Consider the following 25,041-nt stretch of genomic DNA (forward strand, 5'->3'; position numbering starts at 1 on the left):
CTCCTCCTCCTCCTCCTCTTCTTCTTCTTCTTCTTCTTCTTCTTCTTCTTCTTCTTCTTCTTCTTCCTCTCTCTCTCTCTCTCTCTCTCTCTCTCTCTCTCTCTCTCTCTCTCTCTCTCGTTCTCTTTCTCCCTCTCTCCCCCTCTCCCCCCTCCAACCCCAACTTATCTCTTCAACTGTGGTCACATGGTTCTCCAGTTTGTCCACACTTTGTGCAGGCCTTCACACTAGCCATCTGGATGCCTAGAGCAGCATACCTCCATGGTCAGGGCTCAGTCCCTAACTTCCCATCTCTATGCCTAGAGCAGCATACTGCCATGGTCACAGCTCAGTCCTTAACTCCAAGTCACTGCTCAATAAGTCTACTCAGCCACCTCATTTTAAAGCACGAGCAGCCTCTTCCCTCCCCTCAGTATGCCTAATGCACTTACTTCATTTTCTTCTTTGCAATCTATCACCTTCTAACACCATTTAAAGCACTTCCTTATGTATAGTGTATGTTATTATCTTCCCTTAAAATAAGAACATCCATGCTTTAGTGACTAATGCCAACCTAGTGTAATCTGTGACCTTGCAGGGCTGCTTGTTCAATTACTCTGTCTCCAACCTGCAAATACCCACTTCTTAGCTTCCCACTAATTTCCAAAACATTGTTCAAATCTCTACCACTGTGGTCACCTATCCATTCTGCTCTGGCCTTTTTCAAAAAGAAGCAGGCAAGCAAAGTGTAGACAATGCCACGTTTGCCTATACCACGGAACATCTAAGCCCTGTGACTCCTTCCCTCTCCCTTGTGGGACTAGTACTACACACACACACACAGAGAGAGAGAGAGAGAGAGAGAGAGAGAGAGAGAGAGAGAGAGAGAGAGAGAGAGAGCGCTATGCCCCAGTAGGAGTTAAAAGACTTGGCCTCTGCTTGCTTTGTTCTCAGGTTGGATCTGTATACACAGTGTCTACTTTAGCAAATCCAGTCTCCCCAGAGAGATGGTGCCCTGGGGACACTGAAGCAGCATCAGGCTGAAAGTCAAACGTCTTCAATGTCTCTTGGGAGATAGCCAGCAAACCTTTTATTTTTTGATAAATGTATGTACTAAATCACACTCCTAAACTTCAATACAGGAGAGCTGAATTAACAAAAATAGGGGAGGCCTTAAAAAGTAATATAAGATAAATAAGCCAACAGGCAGGCAATTTATGATGCCATGTAACTTTCATTTTCTAAATACCAGGCATACCTCAGCCACTTCATATCTGCCATATTATTACATCCTTCAACCAACACTGTCATTTACTGCCCTAGTTCATGAACTAAGAACCCAGACTCAGAGATCACCCATCGCCAGTCTAAGATCACAGAGCCAACTGAGATAGAAACTCAAAACTGTCTACCATGTCATTTTTAAGTACCAACAAAAACAGTTTAAAATATGAAATGATGTGGGATATAGTATATGTCTCTAAAATTCCAGCACTTAGAAAGCAGAGAAAGCAAAATCACAAGTTCCAGGCTAGCCTGGGCTACTATCAAGAAGAACAGAAGGACTGGCAAGAAACTCAATGGGTAAAGGTGCTTTTAACCAAGTCTGATACTCTTGAGTTCAATCCCTGGGACATTCATGGTAGATAGAAGGAGAAAACAGAATCCTGCAAGCTGTCTTCTGATCTCCACATGTGAACTCTGACACACACACACACACACACACACACACATGTGCTTGAGCAGATGAATGAATAAATGAATGAATACAATTTTAAATTAAAAGTAAAGGAGATAGGGAGGGAGAGGGGAAGAAGAGAGATAATTTGGTTTGGTCTGAAGACATGGTGACTATTGGTGATACTTTGAATGTGTCTAAAAGTCTTGTGATTAGTGAAAAAAATTGTAATAAACACAAAAATATAACATTCACTTAATTAATTTCACATTTTACCCCCAAACGGCATTTTGTGGTTGGAAATAGCTGCTCTCCACGGCATCAACTTCCAAAGTTCTTGTTTGCCATAGTGCCCAGCACGGCCTGTCTTCCCCTGTACTATGTCTGTCATCAAGCCCATACTCACAACAGCCCTAAAGCAAAGCCTAATTGTGTCCATGTGGAAGGGCCAACTATCTGCAGTTGCTGGAATCCCAGGCATATTCGCACTGATGTCTCACGGGAAAGGGGCAAACGTAGTCTTTAAGTTCAGAAAAAGAAAATTACAGACAGCGAGCGCCCATACCTGGATTAGGGATGACTGACAGCGACACAGCCTGGAACTATTAGCTTCATCCGGGCCGGAAGGAATCCCAACAGAGGAATTTTTGGCCGCGGCTATATTTGCTGAGAATTTTGAAAACTAACACGTATTCTCTACAGAGGAATGTGACTGCGCAGATCTTGGCACCGCACAGACCAGACCCATGCGACCAAAGGACTGCATGACAAAATTAAATTTTCAATTTTTCCATTTGAACTTGATAAAAAAAATAAATGACAGTGATAGTATTCAAAATATTCACACCTCAGAGTGGCCAAACTACATAATTTAATCTTTATGAACAGGAAAACCTTTCCTCCAAGGACATATTTTTCAAAATATTAAGCGTTCTGTTTAGCTCTCCTCTTGCAAGCAGCTGGAATCTGTTTTGAAACTGGAGAATGATAGGCTTGCCACCTGCTGTAATTGGAGAAAACTTCCAGTCACTTCAGAGAGAAAGCATTCAAATCACATACCTAACCAACTTATACTGTGCGAAATGTAACTTAAAATCTTCTACAGGGAGGAAGAACAGGCTTACAAACTAAAAGAAGAAAAAGAGGAAGAGGAGGTGGAGGAAGTGGAGGAAGAGACAGAGGAGGAAGAAGAGGAGGAGGAGGGAGAGAAGGAGGAGGAGGGAGAGGAGGAGGGAGAGGAGGAGGAGGAGGGAGAGGAGGAGGAGGGAGAGGAGGAGGAGGAGGGAGAGGAGGAGGAGGGAGAGGAGGAGGAGGGAGAGGAGGAGGAGGAGGGAGAGGAGGAGGAGGGAGAGGAGGAGGAGGGAGAGGAGGAGGAGGAGGGAGAGGAGGAGGAGGGAGAGGAGGAGGAGGAGGGAGAGGAGGAGGGAGAGGAGGAGGAGGAGGGAGAGGAGGAGGAGGAGCGTCACACTGCAGGATTAAGTTAGCCTTCTCTTGAAGCTTAGTTTCATTAAGTTCGGAAAGCATCTGGCCAGCAAGAGGGATGACTTGGGAAGCCCAGAGTGGCTGCTATAATGGAGCCCTGGCTTCTGATGTGAGAAGTATGGTGACAGTCTATCTGCTGGGACAGAATAATGATTTCCACGTGGCCGCCCTGCAGAGACCACAGCTCATTACTGGTAAAATATGCTGCTTTCTGAATGCTTTGGTTTGTGGCCTTCCTCCATATAGTCTTCCTAATGAACAAAACATATTTTTCCAGTTAGGTAGATTTAAGAACATAATTTTGAGGACCTTGAAACATTAATTGCTTAAATCTATCATTTCTGACAGGTCTTAACTGGCTTCTAAAAACCCTAGGGCTGAAGTGTCAGGTATCCTTTTCCAGTTTCCTATCTGCCTAGGACGGAGAGAATGTTAGGAGGGAAGAGGGCAGCCTCCCTGAGAGCTTTGGCTCTGGCCTTCTTATTGTAGGCGACAAGCTCAAGTGCTGCTCTCAGAAGCTCTAACTCAGGGGTGTCCTTCTACAAAGAAGCAAACTTTAGTATGGATGGCTGCAGGCGCGCACGAGCGAACACACACCCCTCACTGAAGCAGTCTATGTGACCCCTCGCCTCCATTTTATCATCTTTATAAAGAGTTAGACCAGATAAGTAGTTTAAACGGTTGTGCATAGAGCCCAAGCCCCAAGTGCTCTCTAAAACAGACTGCGGAGCCCTCTACATCAGCCTTAGATAGGGATCTCACACACCTTTCTCAGCTGTGGCTCACATCGATTGCGTGTATCGCGGTGTTTTCTATTTCCAGAACAAAATTTGTTTCAAGGTCCAAACGCTTTTTTTCTATCACCACTTCTGAAAAGGTAAAGGGGACGCCCCACCGCCTGTTTCCCCATTAAAATACAGAAAACAGACTGACAGTGACAAAGTGAATGTCTTTTCTCTATCAAATCAGTACCTGTACATATGATCCTAACACTCTCCCAGCTGAGCTATTTTGTTGGTTTTAATTGACTCTCTGCTTAAGACTCTACTCAGTCCCTCAGTGTACTTGAGACTGCTTACATAGGAATTACAGCACAGAGACGTGAATATACTTCCTTTTCTGGAGAACAAAGGCTCTGTGTACTACACTCACTACTGGGGACCAAGAGCCTAATATATGCCAGACACTCCTTCCATCTCTGTTAAGTCGGTGTAATGTTGGTGTAATGATGTTGGGTTGTCTCTGCTCCATTCACTAACCCAGAGCTGATTGCGACAGTTAAGCAAAGGAAGACACACAGCACTTGTGCCTGTCCATCTGATTATTAGAAGCACAGGAAGGGACCCTGAAAATGCATGTGTTTCTAAGGTCAGAGTCCCAGTGCAGGGAGGAGGGCGGCGTGGCTTTCAAGGAAGGTTTCTTTTCCACAGGCTTTTGCAGCCGCTAAGATGCATGAAAATGCCTTGCTTGGTTATCTCATTTTCCTAGAGGAATTCTAAACTCTTCCAGCTGACACGGTGATGCGTGTACATGATGATTTTGGGGGACTCAGCTCCTACTTGGAATGCCAGTCTTTCCTGTCACAGCCAGGCTGCTTGGTTTGGATAATTTTTACAATATTGTTCTGTTCAAACTGCCCCAGAGCCGTGGCTCTGTCCTTCAGCTGCAGTGATCTGAAAGGTTTACGATACACAGATGGTCTAGTACATCTCATGACAGTTTTCCTTTGAAAAGGGTTTTTGTTCATTTGTTTGTTTGTTCTATTTTGTTTTGTATGAACACTAGGTTTGCAAGTAACTGTTCTCCAAGTTTCTGTAATTGATATTTTCATGTGGCTAATGGGCAAAATGTCAAGCATGTGTTTCTAAGCTGGGGCACACCCTGATAATGTGGTGGTTTTTTATTAAGTGGATGGTTGAAATTATCTTGTCATAGGTGATAAACATAAAAAAAGATGAACTAAAATACATGAATTTAATCTTATACAATAGAAAAGGATCACTTGACTTTAGTGATAGAACACAAGACACACTTGGAGAAAGAGTTAGAACCAAGTGCTGTCACTGCCCCGTGTAGGATGCACACAACCACTCTTGGTGACTCGTGGGGACTGTACAGAGGCCAACTCTTTAAATGCAGGAGATACGTAGGGGGAACGCAATCCAAGCGTGCAACTATTTTTGTCCTTGCAGATGACACAGAGGATCTGGGGTATGAGGAGAGGACAGGCAAGTACTTTGAGACAACGCATGGGAGTTAAACATCCTCCTTATCCCTGTGTGTAGGACAATGGCCCAGCAAGTCCCTGAGCCTGTGCCTTGACCTCACTATTCCACAGGAGAGACGAGCAGTGCTTTTACATGCAGTGGGGCTTTTTATTTCTGCCTATCTTGTTTCTATGCCTGTCTTCCCAACCAGACTGTGAGCTGCCCAGGGCAGATGTAGCATAATCCATGCTCGGTGTTTAGTTGATGCACTAGACATAAAAGAAGCAAGCATCCAGTTAAACAAGACACAGGCTGACCTCACCGAGCTTATAACCCACAATACCTATAGTCGAAAGCAGCTGACCTTTACCTAATCTTGAACGCATTTCAAACATAACTGATCTGCATGTGAGAACATGCACGATTACCATTCCATAACCATTTTGGAAGTATGAATTCTAAGCTTCCAGTGGGGCTGAGGAGGGTAAGAGCTGGCTATGTAGCCTGATGAGCCGTGAATTAGCGATCCTCCTGCTTCAGCATCCCACGTGCTGCAGTCACAGGGACCCTCCTCGGAACTAGCTCCACAATGTCTACTGCACGTCTATGCATGGCTCCTCAGCAGCCACTCTGATTTACTCTCCACGCTTTAAAAACTGAGGCATGTACTTTGAGAATGTAGAAATGGTAAATGTGTTGACTTAATTCTTCCAGGCAGGCACCATATCATTTTATACACAACTCTTGCTTACCACTTGTAACTGACCACTGAAGTAAATTCTGCTCTGCCTCACTTCCAAATACCCAGTGGAAGGAACAGAATGTGGAAGCAGAGCAGGGCATAAGTGGACAGTGGGGCTGGCACTCCAATCAGTGTCAGGAGGATGAATTACTCAGTGTCAGCGTTGGAATGAATAAAAAGAAGAGACAAATGTAGGCACATGTACTACACACGGACCTACAACATTGCTTTCTTCAAGTCTTGCCGGTCGGTCCACGGAACGTGAAAGTCACAGACACAGTTTTACTTAGCTAACAATTTTAGCAAATCAGCTAAGCTCAGAGTTAGTTAGGGCTGGAATGTGCTGGATGAAACTAGAGTATCTGCTCATCACAGAATGTGAGGAAGTGCTCACATGTCATGAGGATGGAGCAAAGGACACAGACGTTGGCAGAAAGGGTTAATTTTACCTGCCATGTCTGGGACAACTTGAGGGCGGATAGAAATACGGATGTAAGGCCTGTAAGCTTGCATCTCCAAATAAAGAGTGAATGCAGTAGAGTCACGAAAACTCCGTTCATAGAGTTCTTAAAATGCTGTGCTTTCATACAGCTACAAAATTCAAACAGTATGCATAAGCCATAAAAATCCTAATGGAGAATATGTAATAACACACAGAATTAGTCACAGCAAAGTGTCTTTCCACTGTAGGTCTGCCTGTGTCCTAACAGCCTCTGAGTAGTGACTCTACTGAGACCACATGAACTAACAGCCTGAAGGCACAACTATCCTCCATCAGCCAGAAACAGTCTCTCTGTATTGCAATCCTGGTCACAGCCGACCCCGACCCCGGAGCCATGTGCTTCCTACCTCCTACCCTCATATGGTCTCCACCCAGCATGTTCTGTGTCTACACTGTCACCCTCTCTGCTCTAATGTGCTGTGTCTACACTGCCACCCTCTGCTCTAGCATGCTATGTCTACACTGACGTCCTCTCTGCTATAGCATGCTGTAGCTACACTGCCACCCTCCGCTCTAGCATGCTGTGTCTACACTGCTACTCTCTGCTCTGCCGTGCTATCTCTGGATACTGCTGTCCTGCATCAGTTCACAGAGTGGGTTGAAACTTCAATTATTGTTCAAACCCAGTCCTCTTTTTATATTCAAAGTTCATCCTTCATGACTGAAAACTAAATTTTAGCAAACTGTTGACAGAGTTCCTCTACCCACTTCACAGTGTCTTAGAGGGCTCAGTTGAAATGACAATTATAAGGACAAATCCTGCAGTAATTGTTCCATTCTGTTCCCTCCACATGGCACAGTGCCATATCATGTATTTTTTTTTATATTCAGAAAAACTCAATGTCTTACTCAGAAACAGCTTGGAAAGTTGGCTCATGGCCTATTTGTAACTGATACTAAAGCTTAAATACCTTCTGAGCAAAGTTATACTAACTTCAAACTACTCTGGGATCAAGCATTAAAGTGTTTTTGTTTCGGTCACGACACTAATGAACAGCAAATGCTGGAATGTGTTTTAGTGGTCAAGTGCACCAAGGACTTTCTTAAAATGAAAGCTGGATCAGCTGCCCATTGCATAACGAAAGGCAGATTAGCCAGCACTGATACAGATACACTCCAAAGATTCAATACTTCAGTGTGCAATCAAGCATAAGAAGGTTTAATTCAAAAAGCCTGCTCAATTAGCCATATTTTTTCTAAAAAAAAAAAAAAAAAACCACCAAACTCCCACCTTCTAGGCTGCACTTGAAAGCCTCCTTTCTTTCATTCGTTGCCCAAGGAACTCTCCCTTCACCCTGATTCCCCCATTACTATAATAAAGCTTAGGTGAGGTCACTAGGCTTAACTCTTCCCTCTCCGAAATCGGTTCACATAGGGCAGGAGAATTGATACCAATGCATCAGGATCAGTCCAAGTGGCAAGAACTGCGATGGACCCGTAGGAGACAGTGGTGAAGTGACTCCTCTGTCTAGTCTTGCTATGCTTCTCCACTCCGTGCTAACTAGAAAAGCTACGCCTCCTGTACCTTCACATCCATGCCAGGTGGGGCAGCCATCACTGTCAGCGCCATCTGTTTCTTCATCTTTCATTCGTCTCCTTCTTGTCTTGGGATGGCCGTTTTGATTTTACCCTTTGGAGCCTTTAATACGGATTTTTCAAAACCCCGGGCTGTAGATGCTTTATGTGTCACCAATCACTAATCACTCACTTCTGTGGGATGAATAGTCTTCAGTTCTTGCTTGCGCTTTTAACACTGCTCAGAGGGGTGGCTTTTACTCGTTTAGAGGGGATGTCTCCTATCGTGCCTTATCTCCATGTTTCATTCTAGTCTCGGGGCATAGATAACTAAGAATTTGTAAGATGTACCACATAAAAACAACACAGGCCTGTAATTCTATCTACACAGAAATCTAAACGGGAAGATAGAGCTCCAGGGCTCTGTGGGCTGCAGAACAAAGTCAAGCCCAGCCTGAGCAACAGGGCAAGAGAGCCTGTCTCGAGATGTTTTCCACAGTCGAGGTGGGAAGGGGTGTGGCTCAGGGTAGGGTACCTGCCTGGCACACAGGAGGCTCTAAATTCAGCCCACAGTTTGGGGATGGGGATAAAGACTGACCAAGCTATTTAAAAATGACTTAGTAAAATAAATAGTGCAAATATTTGATTCTTAAAATGAAAGCTCAAAATTTAGAGAGACTTGATGAGCAGTGTCCATCACCTCAGGTTCCCACACAGTTACAAGTGACCTAGTGACAGAGCACCGCTGCCTGTCTTTACACCCTTCCCCTTGGCTCTGCTTTGTCAGTGTGGCTGGGAAGCAGTGTGTGCAATAGTGAAGCTGCATTTCTGTAGAAGCATTTCTGTTTTGTGTTAACCTTAGATCTGCACAGATTCCCTAATTAGTTAGAATCAATGAGGTTTATCATGCTACTATTAGATAGAGAGACTAAAAATCCTTTAAAGCAAACATGTTGTTCTATGTTACCATGGTATACACCTTGAAAAATACAATATGTACAAAACTCTGCCACTATCCCATGTTTTTGATCACTAATATAAAGCAGTTGCTATCAGGCTCTTTATTTTAAAGGAAAAGGGGATGCAGAAGGAGGAAAAATGCAAAACAAAGTGGTTGGGGCTGAAGAGAGGATTCGGTGAGCTCCCATTCCCAGAGGAGTGTGTGTGTGTGTGTGTGTGTGTGTGTGTGTGTGTGTGTGTGTGTATCAAATCTATCTATAACTTATTAGAACTATAAAACAGCATTCCCATAGCTGTATTTGACTATAAAAGATAAGAGGCATGCACAGTATTACTGTTACAAAGCTGACTATGGAAGTGCTCTGGAGACAGGAATTCTTTCCTGAGCTTGTGTTTGCTTTAAAGGGGTATCTACCATGCACAGAGATCTTGGGTCCTTTGCAAGTTCATGTCTTTGCACTCAATGCTTTATGTATGCAAATGGCAGTAACAGCAACCACCTCATAGGATTTTTACTATAATGATTTTGAGTGTAAAACAAGGCAGTAAGCAGAATAGAAATGTTTGCTAAGTCCTTCTTTGTTGTGAGACAGGGTGTCACTTTATACCAGCTGCCTTCAAACTCAGTCTCTTTCTGTCCCGGCCTCCTGAGATCACAAGCACACATCACCATACCCATTTCAACAGATAATTATTTATTGCTAAAAAGTACTTTAAACTATTTAAAATAATGCTTATTTTAGAGAAAGCAATAAAACAGTCATAAGAGGTTTACAGATAAAAGGCTGCTTTACCAACTGGCATACATTTATTTCATCATTATTGATAGCATCTTTCATGCATGGCCTATGCTATGTAATGATACTACAAATAAGGTCAAATCTTTCTTATCTATAAATGCCTGCTGAAGAACAGGTACTCCCCTCTGGCTTATACATACTCATAATTAAAATACAGTGTGTACATATATGTGTTTATATGACATAATCATGTGTATATTTGCTTAAGATTTTACAAGACAAAGTGGTGGCTGGTGACAGGGAAGAAAGAACCAGGATTCTATCACATCTTCTTTCACTCTTGCCCCAGGCCTAGTTCATAATTAATGAACATTGGAAATGATGACCTAGCACAAATAGTACTGCCTTCTGCTTCCCAAACGTCAACCAATACTCCCTTCTGTTCACCAAATAACTTCCTCACAACAAGAAAAACAAGCAGACATCATCTTCAGCAGTTTGCCCCTTTTCTAGTCGGCAAACAGCTCTCAGACCTCCTGGAACTGTCACTGTGTGGATACTCTAAACACCTCCAACCATTGCACACGTGACTCCCTTTGAACTTGGCCAGTTCCAGCTGCCTGGTCTTGTGCTCTCTACCCTAGATGATTTAAGTACAACACACAAAAAACTTGAGTCAATATAGACAGATGACAAAATAGGATTGAAGAGAAAATTCTATAGGAATAAAAAGCGTTCCATCTATTTTCCAAGTAGACAGTAATTGCCAAAATGGCTGTCTTCCTCTTTAGCTCTAAGCAGCTTTATAGTCTTAAATTTAAATATTTACGAAATGAGATAATGCATTCCTAGGAAGACTCAGACTTCCAGTATACCCCATCCTTGATGGCTAATCCACTGGAAATAACAGTTGCATCTGTCTTTGAACTGATTTTTCTTAATTTTCTTTCGTGATGCAGTGCACATACATAAAGGTGTCACCTTGACTCTTTTTAAGGTTAGTCAAGTGGAGCACAGACTCCACACGCATTAAATGGCTCTCCATCGTCTTCCTCCCTAAGCCCCGACAACCACCATTCTCCCACTGGTCTCTAGGATTATGAACCAGACAGTAGACAACACAGTATAACTTTTTATGGCTGGTTACTTTACTTAGGACAATATTTGCAACTATGTTGCACTGTTGTCTACATTGTCTCCATTTGAAATCTAATGACATTCTACTGTAAGGACACATCTGTTTTTCAAGCTACCAGTCAGAAGTATTTTCTTTCACGTAATGACTATTATAATGCTTGCTATGCATGAAGCTACGAAATGATTTTTAAACAACTTGTCAAAAGCTCACAATACAAAAAGTCTAGAAAATAGAATCACCATGTAGCTTCTACTAAAACAGGTTACTTTTCATACAATGAAATTAATAGAAAATAGCTTTTTAAAGCTTATCTACTGAGTTACCACTGAGTTCAACTTCTTCTGCATTCAGGCAGGAAAGTCTACCACACCACTGAATGGATTCTCTTTCTAAAATGAATACAGAAGACTTTATTACAAAGGAGCCTCCACCGATATGTTCCCCTGGCAAACACTCACAGTGTTATGAGAAAGCATAAAACAATGGCTGATTTTTCATCAAACACCCTTACAGCTTCACTGACTAGTTCATGGTGTTTGGTTTACTTTTTTTAATGTCCACTTCACAAGGGGGAAACATAGCTGTTTTTGAGGCAGATTTAATCACATGATTGATAAGCTGCTTAAAGTTTTAAAATGTCACAGAGAAGGAACTCTGAAGTCTTGCATCACTAGGTAAAAGCTAATTAATAGCGGTAGTGATGGACTACGTCAGGCCGCTTGCTTCCGCTTGCAGACAGTAACAGGCCACCATGTGCTCGATAGATAACCCCAAGGCTCTCGCTGTGTTTTAGCGCCAATTCTCCCCGCCCCCCCAGAGTGCTGCTGGGAAGGAGCAACAGACATGCTGCCTTACAGCATCAACGTTCCCAGAAGACTGCTCCACAGAAGTACACAGACCTCAGTCCTCAGCGCCCCAATATTCCCTCCCTTGAAGGTGTTTCAAGATGGCTTAAGTGGAAAGTAAGACAAATACAAAAAGCCATCTATTTGCAGGGAGCGTTTCCGTCATGGTCTCACTAAATGAATGGACTGCAAGATGATTCTAAGAAGATGCCTGCAGTGTTTCCTGGAAGAGTCAGGCTGGGGATGCTGACAGCGGGTTGTAGCATTTGTCAGCACCTATATGACAACACAAATCTTAATATAAATCCTAAACTATGGGTTCTAGTTAATGATAGCATGCCAAGCATTCACTTGCCATTTGGGGAGAAAACCTGTACCATACTAATGCAAAAATGTTGAAAAAGAAGGAGAAAATTGGGGAGGCAGGGGGTAGGGAGCATAAGGGAAGGTTCTATATTTTCCACGCAATTTTCCTGGAAGCCTAAAACTAGGAGCCTAAACAATAAAAACTATTGGTTAATAAAATTTCAAGAAAACTCAGTGATTTTTAGGTATGTTTTATGAGAGATGATCGAGTTCTTAAAATTAATTGCAATTAAAATAGACTGAGATATGTAAATGCAAGACTCTCATTCAGTAAAGTACTTTGCCTTTTCAAAGCATGTCACCATCCACAGTGCACAAATCGGATCTTATGCTAAGGGACAACAGGAACAGACAGAGAAGCAGACACTCACAGACCCATATGATGCAATACACGACATTGCCAATGTGACTCAAGTGGCCTGGTCCTAACCCTGCAGACTAGCTTGTCTCACTACTGTTAACTCCACAGCTCTTTTCTCTGAATGGAAGGGACCCTTAGTATTTCACTCTCACTCATTCAGTGGAGAAATAACGTCCCAACACTGATTTACATAGCTCCCAGTCAGTTACTAAAGAAGACACATAAGAAATCTGGGAGGCCCTGGTTCTCCAGTGATGCTTCCAGGACATTTTCTCCTCCTGGAAGTCCATCTTGCCACAATTATCGTTCTCCCAGAAGTCACATAGGACAATGGCAATTTTTTTCCCCAAATGTGTGGTGGTTGAATAGAATCAGCTCCCATAGGTTCATGAATTTGAATACTTAGGCCATTAGTAGTGCTGCTGTGGGAGGCTTAGGAGGTGCAGCTTTGCTGGACGAAGTCACGGGAGTGGGCTTTGTGACTATATAGGCTCACCCTATTTCAAGTTCACTCTCTGCTGCATGCCTGTGGTTAGGGTGTGACCTCTCGGGGGCCGTGCCTGCCTGCGCCATGCTTCTCCAGCAAGATGGACTCTTGTCCCTACAGAATAAACTCGTACCTAAGTTGAGTTGGTCACGGCATCTTATCACATCAAAACAGAACAAAACAAAACAAAAACAAAGAAATTAATACAAAATGGTAATGGAGCACTAGATCTGAGTGGACCTTAAACAGTGGGCACATACTGCCACTTCTGTATGTTTATTGAGACTACAAAAATGTTATCCTTGAACCAACTCTATGGAACTAAAGGAAGAAACCTTCCCGGCCACATTTTCTCAGGAGGAATATTTCTAAAATCTAGTGCTGAGATCATAATTGCCGTGCAACTACATCTTGTGAAAATAAAATAACTTGATCCTAATTTTTTTCTCCTTGTTCTTATCTTCTGGTTTACAAGATGATCCTAGTCACAAACCTGTTCCCAGAAAACAGAATCCCTCATTCCTTTTACACCAATCTCAAACCATTGGTACCACAGCAGTGTCTGATGTCACGCTAAGTACAGAGCAAAGCTCTAACGCAGGTGTGGGAGCCTCACACCTGAAACCCAACAGTCAGGAAGCTGAGGCAGTTCAAATTCAATGACGGTCTGCACTTTATAAAGTGAGACGCTGCCTCAAACAAACAAACTGAAGTCTAAGAAATCTACATAGGTAAATCAAATTAAGGTAAGTTTAACAGATGGCAAAATTGCCTAAATGAAACATAAATTTACCACTTGACATAATTTCTAGCAAGCTTATTTTCTCCTCAATGAGCACTAAACTCCTCAATAAGATTACACCAAAGAGCTCAGTGCTCTGTTGCTTCATAGAAAACACTATCATGCAGAACTGTTTTAGTCAACAACTGAACACATTCCACACTGGTCCCATGACAAGAAGAGCTCAAACTCCCTACTGCCTACAGCAGGCACCACAGGGTGCAGCAGCAGTGCACTGTGTGGCCTCAGTCTGCGCTGAAGCTGGCATAAATGCATCTCTATTGCCAGGCATATAGGGGTGTAATTATGTACAGTTCAGGATACCTGACATGATATAGGACCATGTTATGAGTGTATGTATTTATCACACTAGACTTTTCCTCAGTATTCTACTAACATAAGAGGGTTTCCTGTAAAACAGGCAATGTGTAACATACAATATACATACATTGTGCTACATACAAAATCCATAGAGCAAGCAGGTCTAGACAGAAGTCCTATTTGTACTTGAATTACTATCATGTTTATTTACCATGGCCTTAGGAGCAAAAGCCCATTCTATCTCTGCCATATAGCTAGCTGCACACATAGCATGCTATACCATGTAGGTATGGGTACCTACATTCTATGATGGTCATGCCAAAAGTGACCTACTGACTCTATGCCTGTCACTGAGTGATACAAAGTAAACATTTCAGATCATCTGAGGAAACGTCCATATGTGCAAGGCGGTAACTCTGCACATGCCACAGCTCACTTTAAAGTCCCCACTCACTCTCTGCATCACAGAGCACAGTGGTGGCAGTCACAGTACACAACAAACAATCTCCAGTAACGAGTGCATGGGTAGGGCTGCAAAATCGCTCTGTTAGTAAGTGCTTAGCTTGCAAACACAACGACTTAAGTATGACCCCAGTACCCATATTTAAAAACCAAGGCAAGGTGACACAGGCTGGTAATCCTAGAGCAGCAAAGGCAGGCAGGGATCCCAGCCAGCCTAGCCGGGTTAGAGAGCTCTAGGACAGAAGAGCTCTGACTCAAAGGAGAAAGTAGGTGCTGCTGAGAAACAGCACTGGAGGTTGTCCTCTGGCCTTTGCATACACTAACCACACACATGCACATACACCCACAAGCATGTGCGTTTGCACACACTAACTGCACACATGCACATACACCCACAAGCATGTATGTTTGCACACACACATGGACACAAAGAATGATAGCTACATTTTATAGTGTAGATGGGTCTGATTTAGTTCAAAAGGACTATTAACATCTATATTAAAAGACACAAGGAAAATTAAAAGGTAAGCAGACACTTTTAAATTTGAATTACCTCGTTTTCAGTGACGCTGTTGTGACAGTTGGTACATCAATTACTACATATAATTCAACAACCACGATGGGTCTTCATTCTCAGAAACCTATGGGAGAAAAATACATATTAAATTTAGCTCCCAGTGACTGAAACCCACAAGACTGATGTCTGGAAGGCTCACATCACACCAGAGGAACTTATCGTCAGACAGTATAAAATAGTTACACGGTGACTGTAAAGCAAAAACAGGAACACTGTATCACATACAGTGCATGTATTATTCTCCATCCTAAAAACAATTCTGCAAACTAAAAAATATAATCTACTTTGTAGCTGAAAAAAAAAAAGTCAGCAACCTACCCTATACCCAATCGCTCATGTATAAGGTCAAAGCATTCTCTCAGAAAAACTAGGTAAAAGGTTATAGTTAACCTACTCAAAGGAATTATAAAATTATCATCAGAAACTATGGCTTACCTATCATGAGTCCCTCTAAGAACAATGACTGAAATGTATATATGTAAACAAATCTGCCATTTAAAAAGCCTACAGTCTGGGTTCCTTCCACACAGAGGCTTCATGTGCACTGCCTAGCTGTGAGAGATTTCTCAACAGTAAGATAGGAGGTATGCCTCTTGGTACAGAAGATATGTCTAACCTGTGACACTGAAACTTACCAAGGTCATCTACAAAGTCCACGCTGGAGAACAGTGTGATTAAGTTACAAGACAAAAATCACATAATATTTTAAGAAGTCTACAATATCGCATGCATCAGGCCAAATTCACAGCTATCGAGGGTGGGAGCCATTGCCAATTTGATCTTTCTTTACTTCCATAGACCAGACCCCAAAGAACTGGTTTCTTCATCTAGCTACAGAGCAGAGTACTATACTCTGCCATCCCATGTTTTCAGAGATGGAAGATGGTTAATAAAATAACAAACAAAAAAGTCAAATAGGAATGTGAAAAAAAGTCAAACATAGAAATCTATAAAGGTTTTTAACTTAGAAATGGAATAAGTATGATGTACTTGAACACTGGGTACAGTACACACAAGGTCCCAGCCCCTCAGAACTGGCAAACTCCTGATCTATGATAGCTTTGTAGGCAAAGGTCAGGTACACAGCAAGCCACAGGATTTGGATTCTTGGATCCAAGATACTCAGATGATAAAGTCTATGCAAATAATTCAAAATTCAAAGAACTCTGAAATCTGAAACACACTAGTCCTCAAATGACCATGACATCTTCCGATGACTCCAGTCAGTTTGCCAGTGATACGTGACATTTAAATGGCCCTTGGAAGTTTATGAATTGCTTTTGGAGCATCTAGCTTTAAACCTCACTGCAACAACCTACAATAAGAATGAGTAGTCCCCATTGATTAATGAAGAATCAGATTAAGAAACAGTGTATCCACATCTGGGTGGCACAAATAAGAAAAGGCTCAAGTTTAAACCTAGGCTTTCCTGCTCTAGATTGACTAGAACCTCTGAAATGAACGCCTCATAATCTATCTATCAAACCATATTTCAGTCAGGGCAGAGCAGCAGTTTTATGAAGAAAGTGGACAGCAACCAAGGGCAGATCCTAACCAAGGCTGGGCAGCAGAACCAAGCCTTTCCTACTCCTTCCTGAGGCCAAGCCCACTCCTCACGTGCTCCACCCCGCAACAGAGTCTGAACTACACTGTGACCAGCATGGGACAGTGAACAACTATGGTTATCTTTAAGTAGGATGCTAGGGAGTGGTTATGGGATATGAAAAGACTAAATGCCATCAGCCCAAAATCAGACATATACAAGTATCCTAAATAGAGTGCAGTCATCTCAAATACTTACACCCCACTTTTTCAGGCTGGGGATACAGCTCAGTTGGAAGAATCTTTTCTTTGCACTCATGGGGTCCTGCGTTAGATCCCTAGCACCATGGGTGACAGGGAATTGACTGCTCTTAATGACTATTAGGGTCATGTCTCCCAGTCTGTAGTAAGCTGTGAAAACTATACCTCTGCCTATCCAGCATGTTTTTCTAAACCTTTTCTGGTTATGAAACAACAATAAGTGTTTACTTCGTATGGAGAAGTCATCCCTCACTCCACGTTGCCTTCACAAGGCTCAGAATGCCAACCTTCAGTGTTTCCATGCCACCCTTTAGCCCCACAGATGGTACAAGTATTCAGACAGTGATTGGGCAGAGGGGCAGTCTGTGGATTTTAAATTTAATATGGCTCAATTTAAAATAAAAAAAAATATAATCTAAATTATAGTCTCTTATTTTTAACTTAAAACTAAATTAAGCAGAATCCACAAGAAATTAAATTAACTAAAAAGTATTCTGCATTTTTAAAAATCTCAACTGAAAAGTTTTTTTGTGGGGGAATGCTAAAAATTGAGCCTGGGGCTTCATATTCTATTAAACCAAACCCTAAATCCACCACCTAAAATAGCTTATGAAATACAAAATATTTGCTAGTGATGATAAAAAGCTTTCTATATATCTTATGATCAGTTGGCCAAACTGAAAGTTCTTATAATAGCTTCTTAAATCGTAAACACTAGAATAGTTGGTTTAAAAAAAAAAAAAAAACCAATGACTTGGTAATTTTATCATCATAGACAGGTCCAGACCTACCAGCAAGCATTAAATTTCAAAGTTACAAAGTCATTATGCCATTAAGCAGTAAATTAAGACTTAGATATACCAGTTTAGGCCCCCTAAGGAGTTATGATCTTGCCTGCTGCAGCATTCTGCCTAGCTGGCACCTGGCACACAATCAATACACAACTAGCTGTCATCTGGATGAAGGATCACCTCACTATTTCACAATCATTAGCACACTCAATGTCCTTCATGATCTGGTTCCGTCGTATAGAACCCTTCTAATAGGCATCAGATATTCTCCCACCAAACTGGTGCCTCAAACACATTCTGCGACCTCTGACCTCTGCTCAGGCTCCCACTTCAGACCATGCTGGCCCCGTCTCAGTGCCCTCGCCCTATCCAGCCCCAGGCCCTACTTCATAGAGTTGTTTCTGGTTTGGGATACTATCTCTTCATCAGAACCAATAAAACCCTGGCATTCCACAGCAGGTTTTTGACATACTCTGTTACATGAACCTAAGACACCACTACTCTCTAAGCTGCTATTCTGCCAAACCAGTATGCTTTCCTAAGCTGTTTCTGATTAGGATATCAATGGTTATAACAAATAAACGGCTCTGCCATCTTTGCAGAGACCGCACCTCACTCTATGTGTGGGGTGGTCAGATATAAAATCCTGCTCCAGCACCCCTGAAATAATCTCCCCATGTTTTACATGTCATCACACAGTGAACTTAAATTCACGACTCCACGTGTGTGCATCTCTAAACACATAGATGACAACCTTACAATGCTTGAGCTGAAATGGCATATCACAGTATCAAATTCTCAATCAAGAAGCAGGCACATTAGCACAAGCAGGGGTCGGTGCACTAAGGGTTCTGTACACCTACCATGTAAACATATTCTGAAAAGAAAGGACCTGGACAGCAAACATTCCAGGCATCCAAGTCCATGTACCAATCTTAGCAATTTCAGTTGGTTTTTTATCAACTCAAACATCTAATCATCAGCCCAGCCCAAGCCTAAAGCAGAACAACATACAGAAAGACAATCCAGAGGTTAAGATTTCAGAAAGAGAGCATGTGTTCTTATACATAAAGTGGGACAGCCCATTGGCTTTAGCTGAATGATTAACTGTTGATGGCAGGGACTGTGTAGGGAAGACCAGCCAACCTATACTGCAGCAGTCTCAAGGAAAGGAAGGAAGGAAGAGGAGGAGGAAAAGGAAGAGGAGGAAGAGGAAGAGGAGGAGGGGAAGGAGGTCCTGATACCCATTCACAAGCTGCATAAAGTTCCTTTCATAAGTCCACTTCCCAAGGGTTCTTTGAAACCATCTTGATTTCATAGATAAGCTATGTGATTTGCAAGACCTGGAGGCCAAGCCAGTGATACAGCAGATCACATGGTCCACTTAAGGAGAAGTCGGGATCATCGGCATCTAGAGTCTACACTGACTGTGAGATGAATGTGACTGGTTCCTACTCAGCATCACACTTACAAAGCAAGCCACTGGCCCCTGAAATGCCCATCTTTCTATAAGAAGTGAAAACCATGGCTCCAAAACACCAAATTAGTACCATCTGCTAGGAATACATTGTTCTGGTGTTGTTAGGCAAAACATCTTACATAGGTAACAATATTACAATATTATATTGAAAAACATCGTATGAAATACTGCTCTCAAATTATCTTCTACTCCAGGATGTCCTCCTAAATTTACTGCTAAATGAGGCACTATTTTCTCCTCTTCTTAAAGGCAGATTAGTACACTGGGTACACTGAAGAGGAGCAGCAGGCTGAGCCGTCAATGTGTGCTGCTTGCATCCTAGGTAGTATTTTTGGAAATGATTTTCTTTTCAGTAAAAACCTCTTATAAATATTTTATTAAAAAACTATTTTGAGCCTAAAATGCCTCCAGAAATATATTAAAAATATCATTTATAGGGAATTCGTGAAGTAAGGTTATCATATTTTAAAAGCTTCATTAAGAAGCTAAATCCTCGGAACAAACTGCAAAATTCCAATACAAATAAGTTCTGACACATCCGTGGTAACTCCAGTCTTAATGTCATAAACATTCTTCAGAGCATTTGCTCCACCTGAGCTTCAAAACCCAGGCTCTCAGTACCAAAATAAATCATGGAGCCTGTTCACCTCAGAACAGGATGCACAGGAAACAACACTGCTTCCCTTTAAAGGTCTGCCTTCAGACTGCTCTTCTCGTCTTCCTTAATAAGGAAGTCGGTAAAGTTCCGCCAGGGATGTTTTCAAAAGTTCTTTTGGAAGTCATGAGGAGTCCCTTCCTCCAGCATGTTTATTTTGTGTCTCTCAATGAAAACAGTTTTCCAGGTACTCGAATGTTCCAGGTACAGTAAGTGAAAAGCCTTCTCACACACCACTACTCCACTACCTTGGTTCAATACTGAAAACTCCAAGGAAGCAGAGGACAAGGTAGCCTTGTTTCTAGCATGTGAGCACATGATTGGAGATGCCTAACATGTTGGGTCACAGTGCAGAGTATTGGATCCTTGCTTCTCCGGAAATTGCTGGTCAGAAAGGCTCCCGAGGCCACCTAAGGAACACAGGCAGATACCATTGCTCTTGGTTGCCCACCAAACCTAGATGGCAGTCATGCATCGGTGGTGGCATGGCTGCTGAGGGGTAATCAACGGCTTTCTGAATGGATGTGAGGCCCAGTCCACAGGAGAAAATCCAGCCTAGAACTGTGTCTTAGGGTTCCTATAGCTGTGAAGAGACACCATGACCTGGCAACTCTTTTTTTTTTTTAAGATTTATTTATTATTATAATTAAGTACACTGTAACTGTCTTCAGATACCCCAGAAGAGGGCATCAGATCTCATTACGGATGGTTGTGAGCCACTATTTGGTTGCTGGGACTTGAACTCAGAACTTCAGAAGAGCAGTAGGTGCTCTTAACCGCTAAGCCATCTCTCTAGCCTCAACCAGGCAACTCTTATAAAGGAAACCATTCAATTGGGACTGCCTTAGTGTCAAACGTTTAGTCCATTGTTGTCATGGCAGCATACAGGCAGACAAGGTGCTGAAGAAGCTGAGAGTTCTACATCTTGACACACAGGCAGCAGCAGCAACTGTGTACCATACTGAGTATAGCTTGAGCATTTGTGACTCAAAGCTCACCTCCACAGTGGCACACTTCCTCCAACAATGCCACAGTTCCTAACAGTGCCACTCCCTATGGCCAACCATTCAAAATACAGGAGTCTATGGGGGCCAAACCTATTTAAACCACAATAATCACAGACCTCACTAAAAGCCCATGCTGTCAAGGTCAAAGGTCCTAGTGGGGTCATAGGCCCTAGTGGGGGAACCTACTGAAGTGAACATGGTATAAAACTACTTCCTAAATATTTATGATTATGGTCACAGGCCAATGCTGACCTCAGCCTTAGTGAGGGAGATTTTATTTGCAGTGGGCATTAGTTAATAAGGAGACTCATAACTGTCAGAGTACTGAGAATAAGCGAGTTTTGAGGGCTTAGTAGTGAATGGGACATCGCTGTTGCTTCCTCCAAGGCTCTGGGAGAAACATGGGAGAGAAAATGGAGAGAGTGGGAAGTCTGAGAACCTGAAGATGCAGGAGGGTGCTCTAAAACACTGTTTCAGACACAAGGGTGGGGCCCTCAGGAGCCCAAGGCAGCTGAGGTTGGTGGGCTACCTGCTGAGCACCTTGTCAACACCCACCAGGCTGTGGGGAAGTCCTGAGGCCCCACCCTTACCTGAAGAGCTACTGGCAGGTCCCTACTGACTGAAGAGGGCAATCTTTCTCTTCAGTGGTGTAGCCACTGGTAAACAGCCCATGCCTCCGTGAATACCCCCTCGCCCGTCCTCACACAAGCAGCCCTGATCAAACCCGGTGGGTCACAAGAGAACAAAACAGACAGGAAAGTGAGGGAGCATGCTGGGTGGGAGAGGAATGAGACAGAGTCAGGGGTAAAAAGGACAAAAATAATGAAACTCTCTAGTAAAACCATTTTAAATGCTGAGTTAAATCTCTTTTTTTCAACATATGGTAGGATCAGAAATAAACTACAATAAATGTTCCAAGGTTAGAAACCATGAGAAGACACACATCTAGTGACAAATGCCCATAACCCCACACTGAGCATGGGACAGACTAGAAAGACATAGAATTTCGGGGAAACTGGAAGGGAAAGGAACCTCACTAGGGAGTCTGGTTGAAGCCTCTTGCCTCTGAGAATCAAGAATTTTAATACAACTAACAACATTTCTTTCAGGTGTAATTTTCCAGCAATTTCACCAGAAACCCCATTACAGTAAAAGCCATATGGTAAACCCATGTGCACCCCAGTGGGCTCCTGGTCTGCTTTCCCGATTATCGTCCTATCAATCTCCAGGGCCTCTGCAATCTCAGTTACTGAAGAGACAAAAAGGAGAGGCAATCGAAGTCCCCTGAATCATGGATTATGGACGCTTCCAGAATCCCACACGCAGTCCCCACCAGAACACCTGGAGGGCTGCCCACACTCTCAGGAGTGCTTTAATCCACCCTAAGCCCCTCTCTGCTTTCAATGAACCCAAGTCTGCTTCATCAGCTCATCCTGCACTTTCCCTCATGGAAGCCACTGATTTACCTGAGTTTTCCCTGAAAACAAACAAACAAACAAAAACAACAACAAAAAACCTAAGGGAACTCAAGTGGCAAAGGTGAGTGAGGAGCTGTGCTGAGGGCGGCTGCACCCAGGGGCTTTCTAGGAATGGCTCCAGTGAGTGCCCTGACCCACGCCTAGCTGCTCTGCTCTCCCGTGGCCTCCGTGCTATGTCGGATTCTTGGTAACATTTTTCTGACCAAAGAGCCACATAATGCTTATTTAAAAATACCACGAGGACCAAAGACTAAAATCCCCTAGAGTGACCGAACCCCATTCGCAGGTCAGATGGTACTGTTCACAGTTTGTCCAAAAGGAGATCACCTTAAGCACTGCAACGCCAATGTCCTAAGCCACGCTAATGGCACTATTGGAGTTACCTGAGTCCCTGTAAAGGAGACCTCTAGTGCTAACCTCTTTACCTGAATTGAGGTTCATAAAAGACTAAAGGGATCTTCAAGCTTCTGAAAGCTACACCTCTGTCGCCTCCGTAGCTGATGAAGAGGCAGAGGCAAGTGGGAGGAATGGGGTTTCTTGGTACCAGCTTGAGCCCTCCCTGGGCTACAAAGTAGAACTAAGGACAGCCTGGGCATCATAATAAAGCCAACATGCCCTGCTGGCATCTGCAGGTGAGAATTCGGGGGGGTGGGTATTGAAAATTGGTGAGAGGAGGCAAAACCTAAGGGTGTATACATGGTGCAAAGCCAGAAACCATCCCACATAAAGCTCCACAGCTGAGTAAACGCAGAAGCAATTTGTCTTACAGACAAATGCATGGAAGAATGGTCAGGAGAAGAATCAGGTTGAATGCCAACAGCTAAATCTAAATACTGCTATTTCTGAGGCTAAAAGATGCAGTCTGGAGAATTATAATAAAAATGGGTGGCAGCATAGGAAGTCGATCTTACTGTTCATTGGAGTAGGGAACAGAGGGCTGCAAGAGCCATTTTGTGTAGACAGCGTGGTGCTGATACAGATAATCCAGCATGGGCAAAGATATCTAGGGATATCATGAGCACTGGATATCTAGGGAGCTATGACTCAGCAAAAATGGGAGGGGGGGGGCTCACACAAGTGTCTGGAAAACCCAAGAGCAAACGGTAGTGTAATCTGTTATAAAACAATTCCTGGCAGAGGCTACTTTTATGTGATTCTGGATAAATATGGCCTTGAGGTCAGAGCCAAGTGCTTTGATCTTTGCCAGCATGCCTGTGTATGTCTGCCTGTAAGGCCTGAATATCTACCTCTGTGTGGCCTGTGCACCAGTCTGCCTGTGCGCCTATGCCCACCTATGTGTGGTCCATGTGCTAGCTTGTGTCTGGGTGCCTGCCAGCCTCTCCTTGCCTAACAGTCTGTGTGGCAACCATCATTCAAAGTGAGTAAAATATGTTTTATCTGGCTGTGTCGCCTCAGATCCTCTTCAATCCCCAGCCTTCCGTGCCTCTCTCTCTCTCCTCCCTTCCTGGAACGGGAGCTTGAGCTTCAAGATGAGAAACAAAGGTTGTCTTTACATCTAGATTTTATGAATATTGACATCCTTGAAATAAACTAAAAGGGGGCTGAGGGGACCAGAAAACTCCTGGAAGAACTGAAGGAGAATAAACAGAGAAAAGGAAGAGGAAAGAAAAAACAGGGGAGGGGAGAGGGAAGGAAGGAAGAGGGGAGGGAAAATGAGGAGAAAGGAAGGGAGAGGAGGGGAGGGGAAGGGAGAGGAGAGGAAGAGGAGAGGAAGAGAGAGGAGGGGAGGGGAAGGGGAGGAGAGAGGAGAGGTGAGGAGAGGAGGGAATAGGAGGGGAGAGAAGGAGAGGGGAGGGAAGGGGAAGGGAGGGGAGGGGAGGGAAGTTTACTTCCAGTTGTGCTTACATTACTTCTAGCCACAGACATCTACCTACTTTGGGGGTTCTGCCTTTATAAAAAGGATAAAACTCAGGTTTATATTAATATGCAAGCACACATTATACCCAGGACTGATGCACAAAGGTGCATAACTGTCTTTTCCCGACTTCATTGACAACACTGTAGTGTGTTGTAAAAACATTATGTTATGCTTCAAACTCTCCATTCTATTACTATCACGAGCTTTACACAAAACTCAGTCACACATATGTCTCCTTGACTCTCCGCACACTTGTTATTCAGGATTGAGAAGTTCCTAAACAAAAGCATCTCACATCAAGTTTATCACCTGTTTCCAAAAAAACTACACTTAAATATTTAGACTTGGGCTGAGACATGATTCAGCAATTAAGAACAGCTGCTACTCTTCTGAAAGTCCCAGGTTCTGTGCCCAGCCCACGTGGCAGTTTACAGCCATCTGTAGCTCCAGTTCCAGCTGATCTGATGTTCCCTTCCAGCCTTCATGCGTACCAGTGCCAGTGAAAGCTACACACATGATACACATACATACAAGCAGGCAGATGGGGCTGGAGAGATGGCTCAGTGGTTAAGAGCACTGACTGTTCTTCCAGAGGTCCTGAGTTCAATTCCCAGCAACCACATGGTGCTCACAACCATCTGTAATGGGATCTGATGCCCTCTTCTGGTGTGTCTGAAGACAGCTACAGTGTACTCATATACAATAAATAAACAAGCAGGCAAACATGCATACAAATAAAAAATAAATCTTAAATTGTTTAGATTTTCAGATTAAGTTCAATGTGTCATAAAAGACCCTTCTGTGG

General features: G+C 43.1%; 1 protein-coding gene across 2 annotated transcripts in view; it reads right to left on the bottom strand.

The window, feature by feature from the left end:
• The window catches only part of Disp1 (dispatched RND transporter family member 1), a 130,136-nt gene that overhangs the window by 98,012 nt on the left and 7,083 nt on the right, over positions 1-25,041 (bottom strand). For both annotated transcript variants that reach the window (XM_021158768.3, XM_021158753.3), the window contains exon 2: positions 15,120-15,207. The gene's annotated coding sequence lies outside the window, so the exon portion shown is untranslated. The remainder of the gene's footprint in view (positions 1-15,119; positions 15,208-25,041) is intronic.

Source organism: Mus caroli, unplaced genomic scaffold (genome assembly GCF_978045245.1).
Source record: "Mus caroli unplaced genomic scaffold, Mus_caroli_1 scaffold_1, whole genome shotgun sequence".
In the NCBI taxonomy this organism is placed as follows: Eukaryota; Metazoa; Chordata; class Mammalia; order Rodentia; family Muridae; genus Mus; species Mus caroli.